Source organism: Drosophila virilis, unplaced genomic scaffold (genome assembly GCF_030788295.1).
Source record: "Drosophila virilis strain 15010-1051.87 unplaced genomic scaffold, Dvir_AGI_RSII-ME tig00001625, whole genome shotgun sequence".
NCBI classification, from domain to species: domain Eukaryota; kingdom Metazoa; phylum Arthropoda; class Insecta; order Diptera; family Drosophilidae; genus Drosophila; species Drosophila virilis.
This window is the reverse complement of record NW_027212850.1, coordinates 813,728-834,834: the sequence shown is the minus strand read 5'-3', so window position 1 is coordinate 834,834 and position 21,107 is coordinate 813,728.

Here is a 21,107-nt window from a genome sequence, read left to right as displayed (position 1 = left end):
GTAGTTTGTAGTTTGTAGTTTGTAGTTTGTAGTTTGTAGTTTGTAGTTTGTAGTTTGTAGTTTGTAGTTTGTAGTTTGTAGTTTGTAGTTTGTAGTTTGTAGTTTGTAGTTTGTAGTTTGTAGTTTGTAGTTTGTAGTTTGTAGTTTGTAGTTTGTAGTTTGTAGTTTGTAGTTTGTAGTTTGTAGTTTGTAGTTTGTAGTTTGTAGTTTGTAGTTTGTAGTTTGTAGTTTGTAGTTTGTAGTTTGTAGTTTGTAGTTTGTAGTTTGTAGTTTGTAGTTTGTAGTTTGTAGTTTGTAGTTTGTAGTTTGTAGTTTGTAGTTTGTAGTTTGTAGTTTGTAGTTTGTAGTTTGTAGTTTGTAGTTTGTAGTTTGTAGTTTGTAGTTTGTAGTTTGTAGTTTGTAGTTTGTAGTTTGTAGTTTGTAGTTTGTAGTTTGTAGTTTGTAGTTTGTAGTTTGTAGTTTGTAGTTTGTAGTTTGTAGTTTGTAGTTTGTAGTTTGTAGTTTGTAGTTTGTAGTTTGTAGTTTGTAGTTTGTAGTTTGTAGTTGTAGTTTGTAGTTTGTAGTTTGTAGTTTGTAGTTTGTAGTTTGTAGTTTGGTAGTGTCTTTAAGTTAGTAGTTGCCGGAGTTTCGGGATTGAAGGTTTGTATTAGTCAGATGGAAGCTTACACTATTGGAAGTAATATAAAAAGGTAATTGTATTTATTAGCACTCTTTGTTTCTTAATTGGAGAATCAAAATAATATTAATTAATTTAAAGAAATTATGGTAATATTTGCATTCGACTTAAAAATACATATTTTGTACGGAGCCAACCTCAGTACCACAAAATTCATATATCAACACCAAATTTGGGATAGGTCATGTCCTGCGCTGGAAAACTAATAAAATTAATGCCAGCTAAGGCCAGAGCATTGAATAACAACACATATATAGATATTTTGATGTACCTTTGCATGCATAATTCACGCATACAAACAAAGGTGCACGCACGCTATTGGCTGAGACAAGGACTTTTCTCGAGCATACACTGTCCAAAAAGAAAAGTGAAATCAATCTATGTGTGCTATTTTCTTAACATAGTTATTGCGCAAGAAGCGCCTTATGTAATAATTATATAAGTTCTTAAATTTTCCTGTAAAATTAATCGTTAATATCTTGGGTAATATATCATTTAAATAAAGCATGCATGGATAAAGCACAAGCACTTTGCGTCGATCGTAAGTTCTAAACTTTTTCGCTCAATGTACTTCGAAAACGAAGCGACGCAAAGCAGCATCGACCAGCTTTGCTGAAGGCAGGCTAGCGACTAACTTCGTAGCTCGTGTCAGCATCAGCAAGCCGCGACTTCGGCATTCGTTCGTCTGGTCTTTGGAGAATGAACAACCAACCAGTCGGAAGGCATGCCGTACGAAGCCTCAAGTGCCAGATGAAAAGCCAGGTTAGAAATTTTGCGTCGCATTCAATTGTATGGGCGTTACTCATATTAGTGTTTATATTGTCTTTGATAAAATCTTACTTAGCTACAGGCCAGCCATTGCGTAACTACGCTTTCGTGTATTCATATATTTATACACATATAAATTCAGCGTGGCTGTTCAATAGCCAATTTGGGAGTTGCAACAGCTCTGTGGGAGAGGAAAATATCAAAAGGGCCACGGATTTCTTAAGGATCACTACAGATTACAGTGGGGATTTCTATTTCAATTTTCTGAATAAGTTCACTCACCAATTTTCTGAGCGTGAACTTAATCTCAAAAGAAATCGTAAAGGTACGGCTGAACTGCTGAGTTGCATATATCGTTTATGACCGACTGAACGAGTTTCAAGAATGTATCGTTCATGACTGACTGAACGAGTACAAACGACTGAACTAAATGACCGATTTAGTTCACTAATCGCTAAATAAGTTCGGCAGTTCATTTTAATGACCCGTTCAATAGAACTTGGTCTGAACTAAACGACACAACTCTACTACAGATTAACACTGAGGCGCCACCGGTACATTGTAAATCGGCAAGCATTCAGCACAACCCGACATAGGAAATGCATTTAATTTGAAACTGCAGCATGATTTCTGTTTTCGACCATCTATTAGGATTACGTTCAGTATATAGATTCTTTTGTAATCACGACCCAGTGTCGACCGAGCGTTAGTGATCTAACAGGTCTTTTTTTATGATCCTTATACATTGGATTCAAATACGTCCTATATGAAGCAAATAGGCAATAAATAGTATGAAAATTCGAATTGATATGATTAACTAAAACTTTCGTGGTTCGTCGCTAGGAAAGGAAACTAAATATTTGCAAAACAATCCATAGCCCGACATAAATATATTTTATTTTAGAAGCTATATGGCAAGTTTGGTGACTCTAGCTCTTACCCTGAACCCATTAAAAATGGGTATAAGGGTATATTGTATTTGTGCATAATCCAAATGTATGTAACAGACAGAAGGAAGCATCTCCGACCCCATAAAGTATATATATTCTTGATCAGCACCAATAACCGAGTCGATCTAGCCATGTCCGTCTATCTGTCCGTCCGTCCGTATGTATGAATGCAAGGATCTCAGAACCTGTAAGAGCTAGAGACTTGAAATTTTAGATGTAGGTGCTCCTAGTTTCCAAGCAAACGATCAAAATCGATATCGACATCCTAGAGCCACCAAACCTGATATGTTGCTTCTAGAATATTATAGATATTTCAAGTATCTTTCATTTTATACCTATCGCCACCTCCCCGCTTCCACCCCACAGCCACAATTTAAATGCAATTGACTTTTTCAGAATATACAAATATTCTATGGTACAATAAGATATACTGTAGAAAATTTCATAAAGATCGGTTAAGAAAAACCAAAGTTATATGCAACTGCGCAATTGAATGGGGGCAGCATCTTTAAGAATTTCTGTATACATGTACACACACACATTCATGCGCGTCTGCTTCGCATTCTAACAGCATGGTAATTGCATCTTTTCTTTTGTAATGTTATTTTAGTTCCTTTTTTATCATAAGTACTTAATTGTTGGTGTGCTGCTGAGTAGAGGCATAGCAGGTGGTGCGGTCTGTCGCGAGTTCGAGCCCTACCGGGAAAGTATTATTTTTTTTTTTGCTTTCGGCTATTGGTGCTGATCATATTCTTTATGGGGTCGGAGATGCTTCCTTCTGCCTGTGTACATACATTGGGATTTTCCACAAATACAATATACCCTTATACCCATTTTTAATGGGTTCAGTGTATAAAAAGCACTACAACCGTCTTCACCCCCGACACCTACATAAACGCATTTCGTTCAGGCCATACATTCGTTATGGCCATCTCTTTAACCCAGGGGGAAGGAGTTACCTTACCAGTCACACCCACCACCAACAAGCAAAATATATCGCAACTAAACCATATCCAAGCCACCAAATAAGTACATAGACACATATGTAAGTACATATGTATCTACATACCAACAAGAGGTTGACCACACATAGCAGAGTACATTGTCGCATATTGTACAAACACCAAAAGTCAGCACTTTAACAGAATGCAGAAACATGAACATCCCAGCGGACCAAACTCAAATGATATCGCCAACTGGTAAAATGCAAGACTTATCACTTTGACCACGTTTGTAGTTTGTAGTTTGTAGTTTGTAGTTTGTAGTTTGTAGTTTGTAGTTTGTAGTTTGTAGTTTGTAGTTTGTAGTTTGTAGTGTTTGTAGTTTGTAGTTTGTAGTTTGTAGTTGTAGTTTGTAGTTTGTTTGTAGTTTGTAGTTTTGTAGTTTGTAGTTTGTAGTTTGTAGTTTGTAGTTTGTAGTTTGTAGTTTGTAGTTTGTAGTTTGTAGTTTGTAGTTTGTAGTTTGTAGTTTGTAGTTTGTAGTTTGTAGTTTGTAGTTTGTAGTTGTAGTTTGTAGTTTGTAGTTTGTAGTTTGTAGTTTGTAGTTTGTAGTTTGTAGTTTGTAGTTTGTAGTTTGTAGTTTGTAGTTTGTAGTTTGTAGTTTGTAGTTTGTAGTTTGTAGTTTGTAGTTTGTAGTTTGTAGTTTGTAGTTTGTAGTTTGTAGTTTGTAGTTTGTAGTTTGTAGTTTGTAGTTTGTAGTTTGTAGTTTGTAGTTTGTAGTTTGTAGTTTGTAGTTTGTAGTTTGTAGTTTGTAGTTTGTAGTTTGTAGTTTGTAGTTTGTAGTTTGTAGTTTGTAGTTTGTAGTTTGTAGTTTGTAGTTTGTAGTTTGTAGTTTGTAGTTTGTAGTTTGTAGTTTGTAGTTTGTAGTTTGTAGTTTGTAGTTTGTAGTTTGTAGTTTGTAGTTTGTAGTTTGTAGTTTGTAGTTTGTAGTTTGTAGTTTGTAGTTTGTAGTTTGTAGTTTGTAGTTTGTAGTTTGTAGTTTGTAGTTTGTAGTTTGTAGTTTGTAGTTTGTAGTTTGTAGTTTGTAGTTTGTAGTTTGTAGTTTGTAGTTTGTAGTTTGTAGTTTGTAGTTTGTAGTTTGTAGTTTGTAGTTTGTAGTTTGTAGTTTGTAGTTTGTAGTTTGTAGTTTGTAGTTTGTAGTTTGTAGTTTGTAGTTTGTAGTTTGTAGTTTGTAGTTTGTAGTTTGTAGTTTGTAGTTTGTAGTTTGTAGTTTGTAGTTTGTAGTTTGTAGTTTGTAGTTTGTAGTTTGTAGTTTGTAGTTTGTAGTTTGTAGTTTGTAGTTTGTAGTTTGTAGTTTGTAGTTTGTAGTTTGTAGTTTGTAGTTTGTAGTTTGTAGTTTGTAGTTTGTAGTTTGTAGTTTGTAGTTTGTAGTTTGTAGTTTGTAGTTTGTAGTTTGTAGTTTGTAGTTTGTAGTTTGTAGTTTGTAGTTTGTCGTTTGTAGTTTGTAGTTTGTAGTTTGTAGTTTGTGTTTAGTTTGTAGTTTGTAGTTTGTAGTTTGTAGTTTGTCGTTTGTAGTTTGTAGTTTGTTTAGTTTGTAGTTTGTAGTTTGTAGTTTGTAGTTGTAGTTTGTAGTTTGTAGTTTGTAGTTTGTAGTTTGTAGTTTGTAGTTTGTAGTTTGTCGTTTGTAGTTTGTAGTTGTAGTTTGTAGTTTGTAGTTTGTAGTTTGTAGTTTGTAGTTTGTAGTTTGTAGTTTGTAGTTTGTAGTTTGTAGTTTGTAGTTTGTAGTTTGTAGTTTGTAGTTTGTAGTTTGTAGTTTGTAGTTTGTAGTTTGTAGTTTGTAGTTTGTAGTTTGTAGTTTGTAGTTTGTAGTTTGTAGTTTGTAGTTTGTAGTTTGTAGTTTGTAGTTTGTAGTTTGTAGTTTGTAGTTTGTAGTTTGTAGTTTGTAGTTTGTAGTTTGTAGTTTGTAGTTTGTAGTTTGTAGTTTGTAGTTTGTAGTTTGTAGTTTGTAGTTTGTAGTTTGTAGTTTGTAGTTTGTAGTTTGTAGTTTGTAGTTTGTAGTTTGTAGTTTGTAGTTTGTAGTTTGTAGTTTGTAGTTTGTAGTAGTTTGTAGTTTGTAGTTTGTAGTTTGTAGTTTGTAGTTTGTAGTTTGTAGTTTGTAGTTTGTAGTTTGTAGTTTGTAGTTTGTAGTTTGTAGTTTGTAGTTTGTAGTTTGTAGTTTGTAGTTTGTAGTTTGTAGTTTGTAGTTTGTAGTTTGTAGTTTGTAGTTTGTAGTTTGTAGTTTGTATTTTGTAGTTTGTAGTTTGTAGTTTGTAGTTTGTAGTTTGTAGTTTGTAGTTTGTAGTTTGTAGTTTGTAGTTTGTAGTTTGTAGTTTGTAGTTTGTGTTTGTAGTTTGTAGTTTGTAGTTTGTAGTTTGTCGTTTGTAGTTTGTAGTTTGTAGTTTTTGTAGTTTTAAGTTTGTAGTTTTGAGTTTGGGTAGTGTTTTTGTAGTGTTGTAGTTTGTAAGTGTTGTAAGCTTGTAGTTTTGTTGTTTGTACTTGTTGTAGATCTGTGGTTTGTGGTTTGTGGTTTGTGGCTGTGTAACTTGTAGTTTTTGTACTTGTTGTTTGTAGTTTGTAGTTTGTAGTTGGTATTTGTAAGTTTTGGTAGTTTTGTTTTGTATGTGGTAGGTTTGTAGTTTGTATTTGTAGTTGTAGTTTGTAGTTTTAGTTTGTAGTTTGTAGTGTGGAGTTTTTGTAGTTGGTAGTGTGGTAGTTTTTGTAGTTTTGTATTTTAGTTTGTAGTTTGTAGTTTGTGTTTGTAGTTTGTAGTTTTTAGTTTGGGGTAGTTTGTCGATTGTAGTTGTAGTTTGTAGTTTTTGTCGATTTGTCGTTTGGTCGATTTGTCGTTTTGTATTTGTCGTTTGTAGTTTGGTAGTTTGTAGTTGAGTTTGTCGTTGTCGTTTGTAGTTTTTAGTTTTGTAAGTTTGTCGGTTGTAGTTTTTTTGGGTAGTTTTGTAGTTTGTAGTTTGTAGTTTGTAGTTTGTAGTTGTAGTTGTTTTGTAGTTTGTAGTTTGTAGTTTGTAGTTTGTAGTTTGTAGTTTGTAGTTTGTAGTTTGTAGTTTGTAGTTTGTAGTTTGTAGTTTGTAGTTTATAGTTTGTAGTTTGTAGTTTGTAGTTTATAGTTTATAGTTTATAGTTTATAGTTTGTAGTTTGTAGTTTGTAGTTATAGTTTGTAGTTTGTAGTTTGTAGTTTGTAGTTTGTAGTTTGTAGTTTGTAGTTTGTAGTTGTAGTTTGTAGTTTGTAGTTTGTATTTGTAGTTTGTACTTTGTAGTTTGTAGTTTGTAGTTTGTAGCTTGTAGTTTGTAGTTTGTAGTTTGTAGTTTGTAGTTTGTGTTGTAGTTGTAGTTTGTAGTTTGTAGTTTGTAGTTTGTAGTTTGTAGTTTGTAGTTTGTAGTTGTAGTTTGTAGTTTGTAGTTTGTAGTTTGTAGTTTGTAGTTTGTAGTTGTAGTTTGTAGTTTGTAGTTGTAGTTTGTAGTTTGTAGTTTGTAGTTTGTAGTTTGTAGTTTGTAGTTTGTAGTTTTGTAGTTTGTAGTTTGTAGTTGTAAGTTTGTAGTTTGTAAGTTTGTCGTTTGTAGTTGTAGTTTAGTTTGTCTTTTGTAGTTTGTAGTTTGTAGTTTGGAGGTGTAGTTTGTAGTTTGTGTTTGTAGTTGTAGTTTGTAGTTTGTAGTTTGTAGTTTGTAGTTTTGTTTGTAGTTTGTAGTTTGTAGTTTGTAGTTGGTAGTTTGTAGTTTGTAGTTTGTAGTTTGTAGTTTGTAGTTTGTAGTTTGTAGTTTGTTAGTTTGTAGTTTTTTAGTTTGTAGTTTGTAGTTTGTAGTTTGTAGTTGTAGTTTGTAGTTTGTAGTTTGTAGTTTGTAGTTTGTAGTTTGTAGTTTGTAGTTTGTTGTTGTAGTTTGTAGTTTGTAGTTTGTAGTTTGTAGTTTGTAGTTTGTAGTTTGTAGTTTGTAGTTTGTAGTTTGTAGTTTGTAGTTTTGTAGTTTGTAGTTTGTAGTTTGTAGTTTGTAGTTTGTAGTTTGTAGTTTGTAGTTTGTAGTTTGTAGTTTGTAGTTTGTAGTTTGTAGTTTGTAGTTTGTAGTTTGTAGTTTGTAGTTTGTAGTTTGTAGTTTGTAGTTTGTAGTTTGTAGTTTGTAGTTTGTAGTTTGTAGTTTGTAGTTTGTAGTTTGTAGTTTGTAGTTTGTAGTTTGTAGTTTGTAGTTTGTAGTTTGTAGTTTGTAGTTTGTAGTTTGTAGTTTGTAGTTTGTAGTTTGTAGTTTGTAGTTTGTAGTTTGTAGTTTGTAGTTTGTAGTTTGTAGTTTGTAGTTTGTAGTTTGTAGTTTGTAGTTTGTAGTTTGTAGTTTGTAGTTTGTAGTTTGTAGTTTGTAGTTTGTAGTTTGTAGTTTGTAGTTTGTAGTTTGTAGTTTGTAGTTGTAGTTTGTAGTTTGTAGTTTGTAGTTTGTAGTTTGTAGTTTGTAGTTTGTAGTTTGTAGTTTGTAGTTTGTAGTTTGTAGTTTGTAGTTTGTAGTTTGTAGTTTGTAGTTTGTAGTTTGTAGTTTGTAGTTTGTAGTTTGTAGTTTGTAGTTTGTAGTTTGTAGTTTGTAGTTTGTAGTTTGTAGTTTGTAGTTTGTAGTTTGTAGTTTGTAGTTTGTAGTTTGTAGTTGTAGTTTGTAGTTTGTAGTTTGTAGTTTGTAGTTTGTAGTTTGTAGTTTGTAGTTTGTAGTTGTAGTTTGTAGTTTGTAGTTTGTAGTTTGTAGTTGTAGTTTGTAGTTTGTAGTTTGTAGTTTGTAGTTTGTAGTTTGTAGTTTGTAGTTTGTAGTTTGTAGTTTGTAGTTTGTAGTTTGTAGTTTGTAGTTTGTAGTTTGTAGTTTGTAGTTTGTAGTTTGTAGTTTGTAGTTTGTAGTTTGTAGTTTGTAGTTTGTAGTTTGTAGTTTGTAGTTTGTAGTTTGTAGTTTGTAGTTTGTAGTTTGTAGTTTGTAGTTTGTAGTTTGTAGTTTGTAGTTTGTAGTTTGTAGTTTGTAGTTTGTAGTTTGTAGTTTGTAGTTTGTAGTTTGTAGTTTGTAGTTTGTAGTTTGTAGTTTGTAGTTTGTAGTTTGTAGTTTGTAGTTTGTAGTTTGTAGTTTGTAGTTTGTAGTTTGTAGTTTGTAGTTTGTAGTTTGTAGTTTGTAGTTTGTAGTTTGTAGTTTGTAGTTTGTAGTTTGTAGTTTGTAGTTTGTAGTTTGTAGTTTGTAGTTTGTAGTTTGTAGTTTGTAGTTGTAGTTGTAGTTTGTAGTTTGTAGTTTGTAGTTTGTAGTTGTAGTTTGTAGTTTGTAGTTTGTAGTTTGTAGTTTGTAGTTTGTAGTTTGTAGTTTGTAGTTTGTAGTTGTAGTTTGTAGTTTGTAGTTTGTAGTTTGTAGTTTGTAGTTTGTAGTTTGTAGTTTGTAGTTTGTAGTTTGTAGTTTGTAGTTGTAGTTTGTAGTTGTAGTTTGTAGTTTGTAGTTTGTAGTTTGTAGTTTGTAGTTTGTAGTTTGTAGTTTGTAGTTTGTAGTTTGTAGTTTGTAGTTTGTAGTTTGTAGTTTGTAGTTTGTAGTTTGTAGTTTGTAGTTTGTAGTTTGTAGTTTGTAGTTTGTAGTTTGTAGTTTGTAGTTTGTAGTTTGTAGTTTGTAGTTTGTAGTTTGTAGTTGTAGTTTGTAGTTTGTAGTTTGTAGTTTGTAGTTTGTAGTTTTGTTAGTTTGTAGTTTGTAGTTTGTAGTTTGTAGTTTGTAGTTTGTAGTTTGTAGTTTGTAGTTGTAGCTTTGTAGTTTGTAGTTTGTAGTTTGTAGTTTGTAGTTTGTAGTTTGTAGTTTGTAGTTTGTAGTTTGTAGTTTGTAGTTTGTAGTTTGTAGTTTGTAGTTTGTAGTTTTGTAGTTTGTAGTTTGTAGTTTGTAGTTTGTAGTTTGTAGTTTTGTAGTTTGTAGTTTGTAGTTTGTTAGTTTGTAGTTTGTAGTTTGTAGTTTGTAGTTTGGTAGTTTGTAGTTTGTAGTTTGTAGTTTTGTAGTTTGTAGTTGTAGTTTGTAGTTTGTAGTTGTAGTTTGTAGTTTTTAGTTTGTAGTTTGTAGTTTGTAGTTTGTAGTTTGTAGTTTGTAGTTTGTAGTTTGTAGTTTGTAGTTTGTAGTTTGTAGTTTGTAGTTTGTAGTTTGTAGTTTGTAGTTGTAGTTTGTAGTTTGTAGTTTGTAGTTTGTAGTTTGTAGTTTGTAGTTTGTAGTTGTAGTTTGTAGTTGTAGTTTGTAGTTTGTAGTTTGTAGTTTGTAGTTTGTAGTTTGTAGTTTGTAGTTTGTAGTTTGTAGTTTGTAGTTTTTAGTTTGTAGTTGTAGTAGTTTGTAGGTTGTGTTTGTAGTTTGTAGGTTTGTAGTTTGTAGGTTTGTAGTTTGTAGTTTGAGTTTGTAGTTTGTAGTTTGTAGGTTTGTAGTTTGGTAGTTGGTAGTTGTAGTTTGTAGTTGTAGTGTTGTAGGTTTGTAGTTTGTAGTTTGTAGTTTTGTAGTTTGTGTAGTTTGTAGTTTGTAGTTTGTAGTTTGTAGTTTTGTAGTTGTAGTTTTAGTTTGTAGTTTGTAGTTTGTAGTTTGTACGTTTGTAGTTTCGTAGTTTGTAGCTTTGTAGTTTCTAGCTTTGTAGCTTTGTAGTTGTAGATTTGTAGTTTGTAGATTTGTAGTTGTAGTTTGTAGTTTGTAGTTTGTAGTTTGTAGTTTGTGTTGTAGTTTGTAGTTTGTAGTTTGTAGTTTGTAGTTTGTAGTTTGTAGTTTGTAGTTTGTAGTTTGTAGTTTGTAGTTTGTAGTTTGTAGTTTGTAGTTTGTAGTTTGTAGTTTGTAGTTTGTAGTTTGTAGTTTGTAGTTTGTAGTTTGTAGTTTTGTAGTTTGTAGTTTGTAGTTTGTAGTTTGTAGTTTGTAGTTTGTAGTTTGTAGTTTGTAGTTTGTAGTTTGTAGTTTGTAGTTTGTAGTTTGTAGTTTGTAGTTTGTAGTTTGTAGTTTGTAGTTTGTAGTTTGTAGTTTGTAGTTTGTAGTTTGTAGTTTGTAGTTTGTAGTTTGTAGTTTGTAGTTTGTAGTTTGTAGTTTGTAGTTTGTAGTTTGTAGTTTGTAGTTTGTAGTTTGTAGTTTGTAGTTTGTAGTTTGTAGTTTGTAGTTTGTAGTTTGTAGTTTGTAGTTTGTAGTTTGTAGTTTGTAGTTTGTAGTTTGTAGTTTGTAGTTTGTAGTTTGTAGTTTGTAGTTTGTAGTTTGTAGTTTGTAGTTTGTAGTTGTAGTTGTAGTTTGTAGTTTGTAGTTTGTAGTTTGTAGTTTGTAGTTTGTAGTTTGTAGTTTGTAGTTTGTAGTTTGTAGTTTGTAGTTTGTAGTTTGTAGTTTGTAGTTTGTAGTTTGTAGTTTGTAGTTGTAGTTTGTAGTTTGTAGTTTGTAGTTTGTAGTTTGTAGTTTGTAGTTTGTAGTTTGTAGTTTGTAGTTTGTAGTTTGTAGTTTGTAGTTTGTAGTTTGTAGTTTGTAGTTTGTAGTTTGTAGTTTGTAGTTTGTAGTTTGTAGTTTATAGTTTATAGTTTATAGTTTATAGTTTATAGTTTATAGTTGATAGTTTATAGTTTGTAGTTTGTAGTTTGTAGTTTGTAGTTTGTAGTTTGTAGTTTGTAGTTTGTAGTTTGTAGTTTATAGTTTGTAGTTTGAAGGTTTGTAGTTTGAAGGTTTGTATTAGTCAGATGGAAGCTTACACTATTGGAAGTAATATAAAAAAAGGTAATTGTATTTATTAGCACTCTTTTGTTTCTTAATTGGAGAATAAAAATAATATTAATTTAATTTAAAGAAATTATGGTAATATTTGCATCGACTTAAAAATACATATTTTGTACGGAGCCAACCTCAGTACACAAAATTCATAAATCAACACAAATTTGGGATAGGTCATGTCCTGCGCTGGAAAACTAATAAAATTAATGCCAGCTAAGGCCAGAGCATTGAATAACAACACATATATAGATATTTTGATGTACCTTTGCATGCATAATTCACGCATACAAACAAAGGTGCACGCACGCTATTGGCTGAGACAAGGACTTTTCTCGAGCATACACTGTCCAAAAAGAAAAGTGAAATCAATCTATGTGTGCTATTTTCTTAACATAGTTATTGCGCAAGAAGCGCCTTATGTAATAATTATATAAGTTCTTAAATTTTCCTGTAAAATTAATCGTTAATATCTTGGGTAATATATCATTTAAATAAAGCATGCATGGATAAAGCACAAGCACTTTGCGTCGATCGTAAGTTCTAAACTTTTTCGCTCAATGTACTTCGAAAACGAAGCGACGCAAAGCAGCATCGACCAGCTTTGCTGAAGGCAGGCTAGCGACTAACTTCGTAGCTCGTGTCAGCATCAGCAAGCCGCGACTTCGGCATTCGTTCGTCTGGTCTTTGGAGAATGAACAACCAACCAGTCGGAAGGCATGCCGCACGAAGCCTCAAGTGCCAGATGAAAAGCCAGGTTAGAAATTTTGCGTCGCATTCAATTGTATGGGCGTTACTCATATTAGTGTTTATATTGTCTTTGATAAAATCTTACTTAGCTACCGGCCAGCCATTGCGTAACTACGCTTTCGTGTATTCATATATTTATACACATATAAATTCAGCGTGGCTGTTCAATAGCCAATTTGGGAGTTGCAACAGCTCTGTGGGAGAGGAAAATATCAAAAGGGCCACGGATTTCTTAAGGATCACTACAGATTACAGTGGGGATTTCTATTTCAATTTTCTGAATAAGTTCACTCACCAATTTTCTTAATCTCAAAAGAAATCGTAAAGGTACGGCTGAACTGCTGAATTGCATATATCGTTTATGACCGACTGAACGAGTTTCAAGAATGTATCGTTCATGACTGACTGAACGAGTACAAACGACTGAACTAAATGACCGATTTAGTTCACTAATCGCTAAATAAGTTCGGCAGTTCATTTTAATGACCCGTTCAATCGAACTTGGTCTGAACTAAACGACACAACTCTACTACAGATTAACACTGAGGCGCCACCGGTACATTGTAAATCGGCAAGCATTCAGCACAACCCGACATAGGAAATGCATTTAATTTGAAACTGCAGCATGATTTCTGTTTTCGACCATCTATTAGGATTACGTTCAGTATATAGATTCTTTTGTAATCACGACCCAGTGTCGACCGAGCGTTAGTGATCTAACAGGTCTTTTTTTTATGATCCTTATACATTGGATTCAAATACGTCCTATATGAAGCAAATAGGCAATAAATAGTATGAAAATTCGAATTGATATGATTAACTAAAACTTTCGTGGTTCGTCGCTAGGAAAGGAAACTAAATATTTGCAAAACAATCCATAGCCCGACATAAATATATTTTATTTTAGAAGCTATATGGCAAGTTTGGTGACTCTAGCTCTTACCCTGAACCCATTAAAAATGGGTATAAGGGTATATTGTATTTGTGCATAATCCAAATGTATGTAACAGACAGAAGGAAGCATCTCCGACCCCATAAAGTATATATATTCTTGATCAGCACCAATAACCGAGTCGATCTAGCCATGTCCGTCTATCTGTCCGTCCGTCCGTATGTATGAATGCAAGGATCTCAGAACCTGTAAGAGCTAGAGACTTGAAATTTTAGATGTAGGTGCTCCTAGTTTCCAAGCAAACGATCAAAATCGATATCGACATCCTAGAGCCACCAAACCTGATATGTTGCTTCTAGAATATTATAGATATTTCAAGTATCTTTCATTTCATACCTATCGCCACCTCCCCGCTTCCACCCCACAGCCACAATTTAAATGCAATTGACTTTTTCAGAATATACAAATATTCTATGGTACAATAAGATATACTGTAGAAAATTTCATAAAGATCGGTTAAGAAAAACCAAAGTTATATGCAACTGCGCAATTGAATGGGGCAGCATCTTTAAGAATTTCTGTATACATGTACACACACACATTCATGCGCGTCTGCTTCGCATTCTAACAGCATGGTAATTGCATCTTTTCTTTTGTAATGTTATTTTAGTTCCTTTTTTATCATAAGTACTTAATTGTTGGTGTGCTGCTGAGTAGAGGCATAGCAGGTGGTGCGGTCTGTCGCGAGTTCGAGCCCTACCGGGGAAAGTATTATTTTTTTTTTTGCTTTCGGCTATTGGTGCTGATCATATTCTTTATGGGGTCGGAGATGCTTCCTTCTGCCTGTTACATACATTTGTATTTTCCACAAATACAATATACCCTTATACCCATTTTTAATGGGTTCAGTGTATAAAAAGCACTACAACCGTCTTCACCCCGACACCTACATAAACGCATTTCGTTCAGGCCATACATTCGTTATGGCCATCTCTTTAACCCAGGGGGGAAGGAGTTACCTTACCAGTCACACCCACCACCAACAAGCAAAATATATCGCAACTAAACCATATCCAAGCCACCAAATAAGTACATAGACACATATGTAAGTACATATGTATCTACATACCAACAAGAGGTTGACCACACATAGCAGAGTACATTGTCGCATATTGTACAAACACCAAAAGTCAGCACTTTAACAGAATGCAGAAACATGAACATCCCAGCGGACCAAACTCAAATGATATCGCCAACTGGTAAAATGCAAGACTTATCACTTTGACCACGTGTTTGCTCGCTTAGTCGGACAAAGGACAAAGAACAAAGGAGTTTTTCAACCACCAAAAAACGGTCTGAGTAGGAAAAAACAACAAAAACAACACAGTATCCGAATACCACGTCGTTTTTACTCTTTCGCTCTCATGACAATGTGTCCATTTAGCACAAATTCAATATACCCTTTTTACCATTTTTAATGGGTTCAGGGTATAAAAATGGCAATCAAACAAGCGAGTGTGTAAAGGAAATTGCCCTTGGAGTAGTGCTAGTGATAACACCTGCGAAACTTCACCTTTTTAACCAGACGGACTATCGAATTTTATTTATAGATCTATAATAATAGCCAAAACATACAGGGTAGTACTAGAAGGCAAAAGAAGTTGTCTCTTTAAGAACCAGCGTAACACGACAGCTAGGATCCACAAGACATGCTTCATTAATAATTATATTTATTTAGTCGTAATTAATTATTATGTAAGTCAAACGGCACAGACGTGCCAGTGTATTGAACTATTGGCATATACAAGTCGTGCCCGTGTATTGCATATTTGCATATTACATGGCGACCGTGACTCGTTCTGAGTATTGAGCACAACTGTGAAATTACACGTGGAGCTTGATCACATCAAATCGTTGCTAACAGAAAAGAAAAAGCAAGAGCCGATACACACAACCACCTACACAATAGGAAATATAAGTAAAATTCTAATCAAAACTCAACCACTGGAGCAATGAACTAATAGCGCTTCTAAAAGCGCCCACCGATAACATTATTTTTCAATGAACTACGATCCATAATTTTGAAATTTGGAATTGTAAAATTGATCGGTATAACATCTGCCCAATTAGAGTGCGGCCTCTAAAGCCACACAAACACTAGGCAGGAAATAATGTACAACAAAAAAAAATATATATAAAAATATATCCAGCAGTATAAAAGTAATAAAAAAAAAAGTTTTATTAAATTACATATGTCAATAGAAACAAATAAAATAGGTAAATCTGAAGAAACATTTAAAAATTTTTACAAAATGGGCTTAGTAGATGTAAAATCGGTAGACTCGACAGCAAATGTGATAAACAAAGTCGAAGTCAATAACACCGACCTAAAGTTAATAACAATACTTATTGCTATTATTTTCATAATAATCATAGGACATTTATTATATAAATTTGTACACTGCACAATAGATGCATTAAAACTGCTATCAGAGCCAGGCAAATAACCTGGACAAAATTTAAAACAAATTTATAGTGAACAGTAAAAAAAAGATTGTGTAAAAATAAAAGAACAAGTCCAAAAACAATACATAAATAAAAATATATAACTATTTGATTGACAATGTATATATGATTTTTCACATTTTAATAATTTATTTTAAAATAAAATGGAATGGCAAAACATTATTGCCGCATTAATTAAAATAAAAGAAAATTTTGATAAATCATACAAGTGTCCAGCAAAAAATAGGAATATTTTAAACGTGACTATAAGTAGACACGCAGCAATACTAGTAGCATGTTTTAACCAAGCTCGTTCCCTGATACACGACAATAAAGAAAAGTTAAATACTCAGCATTGGTCGTATGTATCAAGATTTTTGCATAGATTAAAAACAAACATACATAGCATTAAATCAAAATATTCGTTAGACATAACTATACCTTCGATTTTGAATACTCCAGTATTAGTCGAGGAAGAAACAAACACAGACTTAAAGGCAGCGAATCTAAAATCGCAAGTGGTTCAGATAAACATATAAAGGAAGAAGATCTAAGCGATTTACGATACCAGTAATCACACTAGCCGAATTATCTGAGTCTGAACCAGAGTCTATTACTGAAGTAAAAACTCTAAATATGGCCATGTCACAAGTAGAATTTCTTAAGCTCGCCTCTTCACTCATACCTTAGTTTATTGAAAAGCCTGAGAATCTACAAAGTTTAAATGATGCTCTTAGTTTTGTGGATTCCCTAAAAGGAACAAATGAAACTACAGCAGTCAGCCTAATGAAAACTAGACTCAAGGGCCATGTTCGAAACTTAATCAATACTGAACAAACAATAGTGTTCATAATAGATAAACTACAAACCGGTGTAAAATGCGAATCAGCTAAAGCATTATCCGCTAAATTGTTTAATCTGCAGCAAAAACAAAAGACAGCAAGTCAATATATTCAAGAAGTTGAACAGTTGACAAGGGCTTTGCAATCAGCACATATGATTAACGGTGTATCGCAAGAATATGCCGAAGAACTAAGCCTAAAATAAATCATAGCAAACAGCACAATAGACGAAATTAGGTCTGTATTGAAATCACGAAGTTTCAATACAATGAGTGAGATTACAACTCTGTTCGTCGATAGTTGCACAGACGCAGTAGGACACCCAAATACTGTCCTATATGCTGCGCAGCAACAACGATATAGACCTAACCGATGGTATAACCACGGAAAATACCGTGGAAATTACCAAAATAATAGTAAGAGATATAATAATAATAATAATTATAATAATGATGGCAGCAATAGAAATAGAGGCAAATATAGAAACTCTAGGGGCCGTACCATATTCGTAACTTTCACAAACGTAGCTACAGGCAAGAAATTGATATTCTTGATAGATACTGATGCAGGAATATATTTGATAAAAGACAAGTCCGACACTTTTAATGATATAAACATGGACAACAAAATACATTTTCAGGGAATCAATCAAGGATTAATTCAATCTAAAGGACTGGCATCCTAAGAAATACAAACAACTAAATATATTATTCCACACAACTTCCATATTGTCAAGTCAACTTTTTCTATATCGTGTGATGGAATTTTAGGAATAGATTTTATTAAAAAAAATAATTGTCAACTAAATTTCACACCTTAAAAAGATCTGTTCATAATAAGACCAGACAATCTAAACTATCCTATATATGTTCCCATAAATTACAGCTCTGGTAGCAATACAATAGTGTCACCAGCAAGATCCGAGGTTGTCCGAAAAATTGAGTTAGCTTTAAATGAAGATAGCATTTTAATTCCGAACCAGGAAATTCAACCTGGCATATATGCAGCAAACACAGTCGTAACAACTGCAAATGCATTTGTCCGTTTACTAAATACAACTAGTACCGAGCAAATGATTAATATAAATAAGTTCAATTATGAACCATTAGCAAATTATGATATATCCGAAATAAATATCAAAGTTAACTAAAAATCTTCCAAAACTATTTAATAAACAATGAAAAGAACTTTGTTGTAAATACACATTCGGACTTGATACCTAATTAATAACAACCAATAATTTGTATAAGCAGAAACTAAAATTAAAAGATGATGAATGATATGATATGATATATAAAAAATTATAGAAATCCTCATAGTCAAAAAGACGAAAAAGATGAAATTCAAGCTCAAGTCGATAAATTAATTAAAGATAGAATAGTTAAACCTTCAGCCTCAGAATACAACAGTCCACTGTTACTAGTACCAAGGCAATCCATAGATAACGAAAAGAAAAAATGGCGTTTAGTAATTGACTATCGCCAAATTAATAACAAATTACTATCCGATAAATTTCCACTTCCTAGGATCGATGTTATCATAGATCAACTAGGAAGAGCAACATATTTTTCTTGCCTTGACTTAATGTCAGGATTGAGCTGGACGAAAACTCTAGATATATAACATCCTTCTCAACGAGGAATATCTCTTATCGCTTCATGCGATTGCCATTTGGTTTGAAAATAGCGCCAAATTCATTTCAAAGAATGATGACTATTGCATTCTCTGGACTTGAACCATCACAAGCATTATTTTATATGGTTGACTTAATAGTAATCAGTTCCGAAAAACACATGCTTAACAATTTAATTGGTGTTTTTGACATGTGTAGGAAACACAGCTCGAAAGTACATCCTGAAAAATGTTCATATTTCATGCATGAAGTCACATTTTTGGGACACAAATGCACAGATAAGGGAATCTTGCCAGATGACAAAAAGTTTGATGTTATATAAAATTATTCAGTCCCAAATGACTCTGATAGCGCTAGACGTTTTATAGCATTTTGTAACTACTACAGACGATTCATCAAAAATTTCGCCGATTATTCTAGGCATATAACAAGTTTAAATAAAAAGAATGTTCCATTTGAATGGACTGAATGTCAAAATGCATTTGAATATCTTAATGCTTAATTAATAGAGCATACTCTGTTACAATATCCAAATTTTACAAAAGAATTTTGTATTATCACAGATGCTAGTTACCAAGCCTGTGGTGCAGTGCTTACACAAGCCCACAATGGAACTCAACTTCCAGTAGGTTACGCATCGAGAGCATTTACCAAAGGAAAAAGTAACAAGAGTACGACGCAAGAAGAGTTAACAGGTATTTATTTGGCAATCACCAAATGTTGACCGTATATCTACGGAATTCATATCATAGTAAAAACAGTGACAAGCCCCAGTTCTAAATTAACGCGTAAGAGACTTGAATAAGAGAAGTATAATTTTACAGTAGAATACCTAAGAGGCAAAGATAATTTTGTAGTCGATGCATTGTCACGAATAACAATATCTGAACTAAAAGACATACATAATAAAGTCCTGAAAGTCACTACCAGCTATTAAAGTAGACAAAAATTCTGCGCAGAAAACAATGTAGTAGAGATGCCTAGGTAATCTACCGAAACAGCTTCTCAGCCCAACGTATGCAAAGTCATTAATAATGATGAAGTATGTAAAGTAGTGACCTTGCATATAAAAGATATGCTATGTTTCTTTAAACATGGTAAGAAAATTATAGCAAGAATTGATATTGGAGATCTATATAAGTACTAATAATGGAAATATTGACTCAGGACAACTATTTCCAAGGCTCGAAAAAGAAGACGGTATATTAAAAATCAGCCAATTGAAATTGGCATCGTGGGAAAATATCTTTGAAAAAGTTTCAATAGATAAATTCAAAATTATGGGCAATAAAATATTGAACACATTGAAAGTAGCGCTACTCAACCCGGTGACCACATTAACAAATGTTAAATAGAAAGAAGCTATATTGTCTACAGTACATGATGATCCAGTAGAAGGAGATCACAAACCTTGGCCAAGATCAAAAGATATTATTACTGGAAAGGTATGACTTTTCACTTCTTGGATATACTCTTAACAGAGTATATCCAGAAATGTCAGAAATGTCAAAGAGCAAAAACAACAACAAATTTTAAGACCCCTTTCACAATTACTCAAACCCCCATGAAGGCTTTTGACAGAGTGATAGTGGATATAATTGGTCCACTACCAAAATCATATGTGACTTGACTAAATATTTAGTTGCTATACCTGTCGCAAATAAAAGCGCAGCTACTGTTGCAACAGCATTATTTGAATCATTTAATATCAAGTACTGTCCTATGAAGACCTTCATTTCGGACATGGGAACGGAATAAAAAAATTCAAATTTAAATGATTTGTGCAAATATTTAAGAAAAAAACATCATCATAGGAACATAATTCTATCAATAGGAGATAAAGTTTTACTAAGAAATGAAGGAGGCCATAAGCTAGATTTTAAATACATAGGCCCCTATAGAGTTGAAAAAATAGAAGATTAAGATAATAATGATAATATAGTTAGGAAATAAGATTAAAAAACAAACAGTTTATAAAGATAGGTCAATTCATAATCTTTAATTAATAACATACACACAAGAAATATGAATTATACAAGGTATACAAGAATATATATAGTGACATGTCCATAGTCACACCCATCCTTTAACATAACTTAGCACATAAGCATAAGCACAAGTATAATATTTCTAATATTGTAAACAAAGAGCCTGGTGATAACATCGACATTGGTCAAGATCCAACTGTCCCACTTTGGAAGACATAAACAATTCATCCTAAATATCACGCCACTGACAATGTTCCCATCAGAGCACTATCCCACGCATAATTGCTGACGCAGCTTTAACTTCACTCAATTTTGACTGAAGCTCTCTCAAAGCGAAGTTTGCTAAGCGACCGCAACAGTTAGATAAATAAGTTCATATTCGGGAAGCAAATCTGAATGAACTCAACAAAAGTAGCCGTTGGTGAAAATAATAAACTGAAATATTTTTTTTATAGTAACTAAACGTGCAAAACTCAATTGGCGCAGCTGGTAGGATACGTCGGGAAAAAGTAAAGATCGCTAAGGGATAAGTAATTTCCAGATCTAACGCACAATCGCGACCGAAGTTGTTGTCGGTGTGTAACAAACGTTTTCTCGAATACGTATCCGCACAAGAACCTTCGGGTCACTAGTAGTCTAATAACATTGACCCTTTGGGCAATAAAGCTACTACAGTTAAAACCGATTGGCTTTGCATCCCTGCAATACGTTATTACTGGGTCTTTTTAAGACACACACAAAAAAAACATTAAAACAATAATCAATCACAGACTATAAACTAAACTAAATGTACAAAGTGCAAAAACATAGTGCAAACAAATAAAAGTGCAAAGAAATAAAAGTGCAAAATCAAAGTGCAAAATCAAAGAACTTAAAAGTTTAGAAACTACAAAATCAAAACTATTAAAAAAATGGCAGCTATATGATTTAGCGGTCCGATATTAATAGGATTTTGCACATATATGAAGGTAAAGTAAAACTAATAAATGCCGAGTTGTGTCAAGATATCTTGAAAAACAAAATGTTTTTTCATACAAAAACTTAATTTTCGACCGATCATTCCTATGGCAGCTATATGATATAGTGGTCCGATCTTAATAGGATTTTGCATATATATGAAGAGTAAAGTAAAACTAAAAAATGCCGAGTTTGGTCAAGATATCTTGAAAAACAAAATGTTTTTCATACAACAACTTAATTTTCGACCGATCGTTCCTATGGCAGCTATATGATATAGCGGTCCGATCTTAATAGGATTTTGCATATATATGAAGAGTAAAGTAAAACTAATAAATGCCGAGTTTGGTTAAGATATCTTGAAAAACAAAATGTTTTTTCATACAAAAACTTAATTTTCAACCGATCGTTCCTATGGCAGCTATATGATATAGTAGTCCGATCTTAATAGGATTTTGCATATATATGAAGAGTAA